Below are 10,000 nucleotides of genomic sequence, written 5' to 3'. Positions count from 1 at the left end.
GGGGTTAGAGTTAGTTTTAGGGTTATGGTTAGTGTTAGGGTTAGGGTTAGGATTAGGATTGGGGCGAGGGTTAGGGTTAGGGTAAGGGTTAGGGTTGGGTTTAGGGTTAGGGTTAGGGTTAGGGTGAGGATTAGGGTTAGGGTTAGGGTTAGGGTTAGGGTTAGGGTTAGGGTTAGGATTAGGATTAGGGTTAGCGATGGGTTAGGGTTAGGGTTAGGGTTAGGGTTAGGGTTAGGGTTAGGGTTAGGGTTAGGGTTAGGGCTAGGGCTAGGGTTAGGGTTAGGGCTAGGGTTACGGTTACGGTTACGGTTACGGTTACGGTTAGGGGTAGGTTTAGCGTTTCGGTTAGGGTTAGGGTTAGGATTGTTCTTAGGGTTAGGGATTAGGGTTAGGGTTAGGGTTATGGTTAGGGTTAGGGTTAGGGTTAGGGTTAGGGTTAGGGTTAGGGTTAGGGTTAGGGTTAGGGTTAGGGTTGGGGTTGGGGTTAGGGTTTGGGTTTGGGTTAGGGTTAGTTTTAGTGTTAGGGTTAGGGTTAGGGTTAAGGTTAGGGTTAGGGTTAGGGTTAGGGTTAGGGTTAGGGTTGGGGTTAGAGTTAGGTTTAGGGTTATGGTTAGTGTTAGGGTTAGGATTAGGATTGGGGCAAGCGTTAGGGTTAGGGTTAGGGTAAGGGTTAGTGTTGGCGTTAGGGTTAGGGTTAGGGTGAGGATTAGGTTTAGGGTTAGGTTTAGGGTTAGGGTTAGGGTTAGGGTTAGGGTTAGGGTTAGGGTTAGGGTTAGGGTTAGGGTTAGGGTTAGGGTTAGGGTTAGGGTTAGGGTTAGGGTTAGGGTTAGGGTTAGGGTTAGGGTTAGGGTTAGGGTTTGGGTTAGTGTTACGGTTAGGGTTAGGGTTAGGGTTAAGGTTAGGATTGGGCTTAGGGTTAGGGTTAGGGTTAGGGTTAGGGTTAGGGTTAGGGTTAGGGTTAGGGTTAGGGTTAGGGTTAGGGTTAGGGTTAGGGTTAGGGTTAGGGTTAGGGTTAGGGTTAGGGTTAGGGTTAGGGTTATGGTTAGGGTTACGGTTAGGGTTACGGTTAGGGTTACGGTTAGGATTGTTGTTAGCGTTAGCGTTAGCGTTAGCGTTAGGGTTAGGGTTAGGGTTAGGGTTACGGTTAGGGTTAGGGTTAGGGTTAGGTTTAGCGTTTCGGTTAGGGTTAGGGTCAGGGTCAGGGTTAGGGTTAGGGTTAGGGTTAGGGTTAGGGTTAGGGTTAGGGTTAGGGTTGGGGTTAGGGTTAGGGTTAGGGTTACGGTTAAGATTAGGGTTAGGGTTAGGGTTAGGGTTAGGATTGTTGTTAGGGTTAGGGTTAGGGTTAGGGTTAGGGTTAGGGTTAGGGTTAGGGTTAGGGTTAGGGTTAGGGTTAGGGTTAGGGTTAGGGTTGGGGTTAGGGTTAGGGTTAGGGTTACGGTTAAGATTAGGGTTAGGGTTAGGGTTAGGGTTAGGGTTAGGGCTAGGGTTAGGGTTAGGGTTAGGGTTAGGGTTAGGGTTAGGGTTAGGGTTACGGTTACGGTTACGGTTAGGGTTAGGGTTAGGGTTAGGGTTAGGGTTAGGGTTAGGGTTAGGGTTAGGGTTAGGGTTAGGGTTAGGGTTGGGGTTGGGGTTGGGGTTAGGGTTAGGGTTAGGGTTACGGTTAAGATTAGGGTTAGGGTTAGGGTTAGAGTTAGCGTTAGGGTTAGGGTTAGGGTTAGGGTTAGGGTTAGGGTTAGGGTTAGGGTTAGGGTTAGGGTTAGGGTTAGGGTTAGGGTTAGGGTTTGGGTTAGGGTTAGGGTTAGGTTTACGGTTAGGGTTAGGGTTAGGGTTAGGGTTAGGGTTAGGGTTAAGGTTAGGGTTAGGGTTAGGGTTGGGGTTGGGGTTAGAGTTAGTTTTAGGGTTATGGTTAGTGTTAGGGTTAGGGTTAGGATTAGGATTGGGGCGAGGGTTAGGGTTAGGGTAAGGGTTAGGGTTGGGTTTAGGGTTAGGGTTAGGGTTAGGGTGAGGATTAGGGTTAGGGTTAGGGTTAGGGTTAGGGTTAGGGTTAGGGTTAGGATTAGGATTAGGGTTAGCGATGGGTTAGGGTTAGGGTTAGGGTTAGGGTTAGGGTTAGGGTTAGGGTTAGGGTTAGGGTTAGGGCTAGGGCTAGGGTTAGGGTTAGGGCTAGGGTTACGGTTACGGTTACGGTTACGGTTACGGTTAGGGGTAGGTTTAGCGTTTCGGTTAGGGTTAGGGTTAGGATTGTTCTTAGGGTTAGGGATTAGGGTTAGGGTTAGGGTTATGGTTAGGGTTAGGGTTAGGGTTAGGGTTAGGGTTAGGGTTAGGGTTAGGGTTAGGGTTAGGGTTAGGGTTGGGGTTGGGGTTAGGGTTTGGGTTTGGGTTAGGGTTAGTTTTAGTGTTAGGGTTAGGGTTAGGGTTAAGGTTAGGGTTAGGGTTAGGGTTAGGGTTAGGGTTAGGGTTGGGGTTAGAGTTAGGTTTAGGGTTATGGTTAGTGTTAGGGTTAGGATTAGGATTGGGGCAAGCGTTAGGGTTAGGGTTAGGGTAAGGGTTAGTGTTGGCGTTAGGGTTAGGGTTAGGGTGAGGATTAGGTTTAGGGTTAGGTTTAGGTTTAGGGTTAGGGTTAGGGTTAGGGTTAGGGTTAGGGTTAGGGTTAGGGTTAGGGTTAGGGTTAGGGTTAGGGTTAGGGTTAGGGTTAGGGTTAGGGTTAGGGTTAGGGTTAGGGTTAGGGTTAGGGTTAGGGTTTGGGTTAGTGTTACGGTTAGGGTTAGGGTTAGGGTTAAGGTTAGGATTGGGCTTAGGGTTAGGGTTAGGGTTAGGGTTAGGGTTAGGGTTAGGGTTAGGGTTAGGGTTAGGGTTAGGGTTAGGGTTAGGGTTAGGGTTAGGGTTAGGGTTAGGGTTAGGGTTAGGGTTAGGGTTAGGGTTAGGGTTATGGTTAGGGTTACGGTTAGGGTTACGGTTAGGGTTACGGTTAGGATTGTTGTTAGCGTTAGCGTTAGCGTTAGCGTTAGCGTTAGGGTTAGGGTTAGGGTTAGGGTTACGGTTAGGGTTAGGGTTAGGGTTAGGTTTAGCGTTTCGGTTAGGGTTAGGGTCAGGGTCAGGGTTAGGGTTAGGGTTAGGGTTAGGGTTAGGGTTAGGGTTAGGGTTAGGGTTGGGGTTAGGGTTAGGGTTAGGGTTACGGTTAAGATTAGGGTTAGGGTTAGGGTTAGGGTTAGGATTGTTGTTAGGGTTAGGGTTAGGGTTAGGGTTAGGGTTAGGGTTAGGGTTAGGGTTAGGGTTAGGGTTAGGGTTAGGGTTAGGGTTGGGGTTAGGGTTAGGGTTAGGGTTACGGTTAAGATTAGGGTTAGGGTTAGGGTTAGGGTTAGGGTTAGGGCTAGGGTTAGGGTTAGGGTTAGGGTTAGGGTTAGGGTTAGGGTTAGGGTTAGGGTTACGGTTACGGTTAGGGTTAGGGTTAGGGTTAGGGTTAGGGTTAGGGTTAGGGTTAGGGTTAGGGTTAGGGTTAGGGTTAGGGTTAGGGTTAGGGTTAGGGTTAGGGTTGGGGTTGGGGTTGGGGTTAGGGTTAGGGTTAGGGTTACGGTTAAGATTAGGGTTAGGGTTAGGGTTAGAGTTAGCGTTAGGGTTAGGGTTAGGGTTAGGGTTAGGGTTAGGGTTAGGGTTAGGGTTAGGGTTAGGGTTAGGGTTAGGGTTAGGGTTAGGGTTTGGGTTAGGGTTAGGGTTAGGTTTACGGTTAGGGTTAGGGTTAGGGTTAGGGTTAGGGTTAGGGTTAAGGTTAGGGTTAGGGTTAGGGTTGGGGTTGGGGTTGGGGTTAGAGTTAGTTTTAGGGTTATGGTTAGTGTCAGGGGTTCAGAAGCAGAGACGCAGAGAAGGGTGGAAACAGAGAGCGAGGGGGAGGAAGCCGAAGGGAGAATGAGTGATGATGACGACCCGAGATCTCCAAGCCTAAGCAGTGAGTCAGAGGACTCCCAAAAGGGAGCCCCAGTGAGCAGAGCAAGGGGGGGATCCGGGGGGACACCCCAGGAGGAAGGGAACAGAGGAGATTCAGAGAGCAGCAGCTGGAAGTCGGGACCCACGCTCAAGACTGAGAGCAGCAGGGAGGAAGGCAGCCAGGCATCGGGTTCCGGAGGCCGTCAGCAGGAGGGAGGGCACGAGTCAGGGGTGGTCACGCCCTCCTCAGAGAGCGAGGCAACGGTCAAGAGGAAAGTAGAGAGTTGGGCGCGCGCGCCAAGTTCAAATGCAGCGGAAGCTGGAGCAGTAAGCAGCCCGGAGAGTGAGCCAGGTCCCAAAGCCCGCCGAAAGGAAGCGGAAGGATCAGGGGGGTCAGCGTCAGAGGAGAGTAGAAGGGAGGAGTCCCAGGGGGGCAGAAGGACCCAGAGACGTAGGGAGAGGCGAAGGAGGTGGAGCAAGGCTAGGGTATTAAGCTGGTGTGCAAGAGGCGGGGACTCAGATGGGTCTTCGCCGACCTAGGGCAGAAGGTGTAGAGCTGCACGCTGCAGTTCGGAAATGAAACCTGTAACTCAATAAAGACTCTTTTAAAGTGGACGCTGTGTGGCGTGGTCCTATGTGAGCTGGGACCTGGTAGCAGCTCTGACAGTAAGACCCATCTCTTCAAAGCTTCAGAAACCTGAAACCTCGCAGCGGGAGCAGAAGCCGCTAGGGGAGGAAGAGGGGTGTCTGTAAGCAAGCTCACAAAGGTTAGCAAGATGACGGAAGAACAGAGGATCTCCGCGCTGCAAGAGGCAGTGACCCAGTTGTCCTCAGAGGTATTGGCTTCCAAGAAACGGGAGGAGGAGACTACAGCCGCCTACAGAGACCTACACGCCAGGTTTGAAATGCTTGTTAAGCAAGGGCAACCGGGACCCAGACCGGAGGGCGTGGGATTGGCACGGAGAGCAGGAGGGCTTGTGGCTCACTTCGATGGGACTTTGCAACAGTACCCTAATTTTAGAGCAGACGTAATGTGCGCACTGCAACTGCTGGCAAAAGACTTTAGAGATGAGGAAGAGAAGGTGGGGTTCATATTGTCCCATTTGCATGGGGATGCCAAAGCCTGGCTGCGCAATTTGTGGAGGGATAAAGATCCGGCGCTTCAGAATGCAGATGCCTTTATCAAAGCGATGGATGCGTGTTTTTTGTCTACTATTGATGTGGATCTTGCCAGACGGGAGATTCATGGACTAAAACAAGGGAGGGCGAGCGTCCGGCAGTATCACGCCCGATTTTTTGCGCTGGTCAGTGCTTTAGAATGGGATCGGGATTCGCCCCCTGTCAGAGACCTCTTCTGGGAGGGTCTAAGTTCTGCGGTTAAGGATGAAATTGCAAGGGGGGAGAGGCCCCGAAGCACGCAGGAGGTGGTCCAAAGGGCGCTGACTGTGGGGGTGAGGCTGGAAGAACGTCCATGGTGCAGAGATGAAGGACGTGGAGGGCGCGAAGCAGCGAGAAGTTTCTCTTTCGTTCCGAGGGAAGCAGCGCGTGCGCAATCCACACCTCCGCCAGGAGGGGGAGGGGAAACGATGGAGGTTGGAGGTGCAAGGGCTCAGTCAGCAGCCAGAGCCCTAGCACCGGCAGCAGTGAAAGCGAAGCCTCCTAGAGGGAACAGGAAGTGTTACATCTGCGAGGATCCAGGCCATTTGGCGAAGGAGTGTCCCCGGAGGCTCCACAAGCACACTGCAGCCTCAGCAATGGTGACTGCAGCAACGCAGCAAGGAGAACCACAGCAGGGAAACGACGATGTCTGGCTGGAGACGGAGGCACTGGGGCCCAGCCAGACGCATCTGTGAAGCAGTCCCCAGCGATATTGCAACCCACGGATCCCCTCCCACCCAAACCAGTAGTGCAGCTCACAGCATCTCTCCAGCTACCCGACGGCGTCACTATCGAAGTGCCGCTTTCTGTGGATTCTGGAAGCAACGCAGACTTTATAGCGCAGAGCTTTGTGGAGCAGCACGCTATACAGCTATTGCCTGCCACTCTGCCCCTGCAAGTCGTCACAGTGGATGGCAGAGAGTTGCTAGGGGGGCAGGTGGTGAAGCAGACGCCACCGATGGTGATGCGCCTTGGCAACCACAGGGAAGTCATCAGTTTTAATGTCACCCAACTGTCGGACACGCCCATTGTGTTGGGCATGAGTTGGCTGGACAGGCACAGTCCGACACTGGCTTGGTACCAGAGACAACTGATCTTCGGCTCCTCTTATTGCGCAGAACACTGCATCCTGCCCCGACGGGAGGGAGAGGAGGAGGAATCACAACTGCAGTTGGGAACGTTGCAAGCGGTCCCCCACAAATACGCGAGCTTTTTGGAGGTCTTCTGCGAGAAGGAGGCGGACAAGCTACCCCCTCACCGGCCATATGACTGCAAGATTGACCTCCTACCGGGGGCGACGCTGCCGAAGGGGCGGCTATACTCCATGTCTGAAGATGAAATGCAGGAACTCAAACAGTTCATCGAGCATAATCTGGAGCGTGGCTTCATCAGAGAGTCCAAGGCAGTGGGGGGCAGTCCCGTTTTCTTCGTGAAAAAGAAAGACACGCCCCAAAAAAGACTCGTTGTGGACTACCGCCTTTTGAACCAGATGACCAAACCGTCTGATTACCCCATGCCCAGGATTGACGACCTCCTCGCGACGGTGCGCAAGGGACGCGTGTTCACCAAGTTGGACCTGCGAGGGGCGTACAATCTCATCCGCATGCGGGAGGGCGATGAGTGGAAGACGGCCATGTTCACACCGCTGGGCACCTACGAATACAGAGTTATGCCCTTTGGATTACAAAATGGCTCTCACTGTTTTCAAGCTTTTATGCATCACGTGTTGGAGGGACTCCTCTACAAGACATGCGTCTGCTTCCTGGATGACATCCTGATTTTCTCTGACTCGCAGCAAGCTCACGACCGAGACGTGAGGGAGGTGCTCAGCAGGTTGCAACAACATAGACTGTACGCCAAGCTGGAGAAGTGCCAGTTCGACACGACGGAGGTGGATTTCCTGGGATACAAGTTGTCGGACAAGGGGATAGCCATGGACAGCACCAAGGTTCGTGCGGTATTGGATTGGAAGAGCCCGCGCAACCGGAAGGAGGTCCAGCGGTTTGTCGGCTTCGCCAACTTCTATCGCAAGTTTATCAAGGGGTTCGCGATGCAGACGGCAGCAATTACGGACACGCTCAGCTCCAAAAAAAAGAAATTCATCTGGACGGAGCAGGCGGAACAGTCCTTTCAAGCGCTCAAGCATCTCTTCGCATCGGAGAAGCAACTGCTGCATATCGACCCCAGTAAACCGTTGAGGGTAGAGACAGACGCGTCAGACAGAGCCGTGGGAGCTGTCCTGCTGCAGCGAGACCCGCAGGGGGTGTGGCGGCCGGGAGCGTTCTACTCCAGAAAGCTCAGCAAGTCGGAGCAGAACTACACCATCTGGGACAGGGAGTTGCTGGCCATTCATGCAGCTTTCAAGGCGTGGAGGCACTTCCTAATCGGCGCCAAGCACACGGTGCAGGTCTGCACGGACCACAAGAATCTGGAGCACTGGCGCACGGCTCAGTTCCTGAACCAGAGGCAGATACGTTGGGCGGAGTTCTTTGCTGACTTCAATTTCCGAATAGAGTACGTCCCAGGCGACACCAACATCATGGCGGATGCACTGTCCCGAAAACCGCAATACCTAGAAGAGGTGACGCCAGCGGCGGCCATGCACATCTTCGCACCGACGGCGTGGGCGTGTGCCTCAGCTACAGTAGACCTGGATGCGGTGCGACGTGCATTGCGGGACGACTCATTCGCGCAAGACAAGATGGCGGAACTGCTCAGAGGCACGGCTACCACGGACGAATTCCAGGTGCGGGACGGCTTGCTCCTACGCAAAGGGGCTGTCTATGTACCAGGAGACGACCTTCGCGCCAAGGTACTGCAACAGTTGCACGACGCACCCACGGCCGGTCACTTTGGCACAGAGAAAACGATGGAATTAGTCGCGAGAGACTTCTGGTGGCCCAGGCTGAGAGGAGAGGTCGCGGACTACGTCGCGAGGTGCGACACCTGCCAGAGGGCCAAGCCGGTACACAGACCACCGGCGGGACTGTTAGAACCGCTGCAAACACCGTTTGAACCGTGGGAGAGGGTGGCCCTGGACTTTGTGACGGATTTACCCAGCTCGAGAGGCAAGACAGCTGTGCTAGTGGTGGTGGACTTGTTCACCAAGATGGCACATTTCATTCCGTGTGCGAAGGTGGCCACGGCGGAACAAACCGCCAAACTGTTCATAGATCACGTGTTCAAAGTGCATGGCCTGCCACGGTCTATCCTGTCCGACCGCGGACGCCAGTTCATCTCGTCTTTCTGGCAGAAGCTGATGGGTTTTCTAAATGTCAAGGTCAATCTGGCATCAGCAAGACACCCGCAGACCAACGGGCAAGCAGAGAGGGTCAATGCCATCATGCAGCAGTACCTGAGATGCTATGCCAATCAACAGCCTGCGACGTGGGTGGATTACCTGCCGCTAGCCGAGTTCGCTTACAACAACACGAAGCACGTGTCCACAGGAGTGACGCCGTTCTTTGCCAACAATGGGAGGAATCCCAGAACCTTCCCGGGACTGGAGAGAGTGGGGGAAGGAGAACCACAGACGGCGGACGCGTTCGCGTCAGAGCTGCAGGCGGTCCACGATCAACTCAGACGGCAGCTGGAGCTAGCTAAGCACGCCTACAAGGTGCAAGCTGACAAGCACAGGCGGGTTGGCGAAGTGATCCAAGTGGGAGACTGGGTCTGGTTGGCAGCCCACGCAGTGCCGACCAGGTCACTTGCCAAGAAGAAGTTGGGGCACAAGCAGATCGGTCCGTACCAAGTCGAAGCGCAGATCAACCCGGTAGCCTTCCGACTGGCGCTGCCGGAGGGTTCCAGAATGCATCCGGTGTTCCACAGGTCGGTGCTCACTCCCTACAAGGCACCTCACAGGTTCCAGGAGCCAGGGACGGCGCCAAGTCCGCTCCGGGAACGGACGGAGACGCGGGAGGTGAAGCACCAGGACCACATCAACGAGGTCACGGAGATTTTGGACTCCAGATGGGGGGAAGAGGGAGTCGAATACCTCTTAGCCAGAGAGGGCACCCGGGCCAGCGCCAATACCTGGGTACCAGACTACGCTTTGGAGGAACCCCTGCTCAAGGACGAGTTTCATGCCCTCTTCCCACACAAACCCATGCCAGCGAGCTTCTTCGACGACTGGTTGTTCACACCCACACTTTCTTCCAGCACGTTCCATGGATTCGACTCAGAAGGGGAACCCGCACGGAGCACCCGTTCCCCAGAAGGTTCACCGGCAGGTTCGGCATCAGGCAACTCGTATTGGTGGGACGATCGACCAGAGGAGCAATGGCGCAGGAAGTGGCTGGAGATGCCAGGTCGAGCGACCGACGCAGAGACTGACATGGACGTGTTCGGGGAGGACCTCGGGTTCGAGCACGGCGGTACAGAGATGGAAGAGCAACAAGTCAACGTCGACGACCGCGAGGGGGAAGACTCGGAGGTCTTCAGTTGGCGGCCACCCACGGGGAGCGACCTGTATCCAGCATTCCCTCCCATGATGATGGAGCACCCAGCACCCACACCTGACAGCGGGGAGGGGGGAAGGGGGGGCTTCGAGGGGGGGATGGATGTCAGGGGTTCAGAAGCAGAGACGCAGAGAAGGGTGGAAACAGAGAGCGAGGGGGAGGAAGCCGAAGGGAGAATGAGTGATGATGACGACCCGAGATCTCCAAGCCTAAGCAGTGAGTCAGAGGACTCCCAAAAGGGAGCCCCAGTGAGCAGAGCAAGGGGGGGATCCGGGGGGACACCCCAGGAGGAAGGGAACAGAGGAGATTCAGAGAGCAGCAGCTGGAAGTCGGGACCCACGCTCAAGACTGAGAGCAGCAGGGAGGAAGGCAGCCAGGCATCGGGTTCCGGAGGCCGTCAGCAGGAGGGAGGGCACGAGTCAGGGGTGGTCACGCCCTCCTCAGAGAGCGAGGCAACGGTCAAG

Source organism: Podarcis vaucheri (genome assembly GCF_965113315.1).
Source record: "Podarcis vaucheri genome assembly, chromosome: W".
Classification (NCBI taxonomy): domain Eukaryota; kingdom Metazoa; phylum Chordata; class Lepidosauria; order Squamata; family Lacertidae; genus Podarcis; species Podarcis vaucheri.
The sequence above is the reverse complement of the archived record's forward strand: the minus strand, read 5'-3'. Positions refer to the sequence as shown.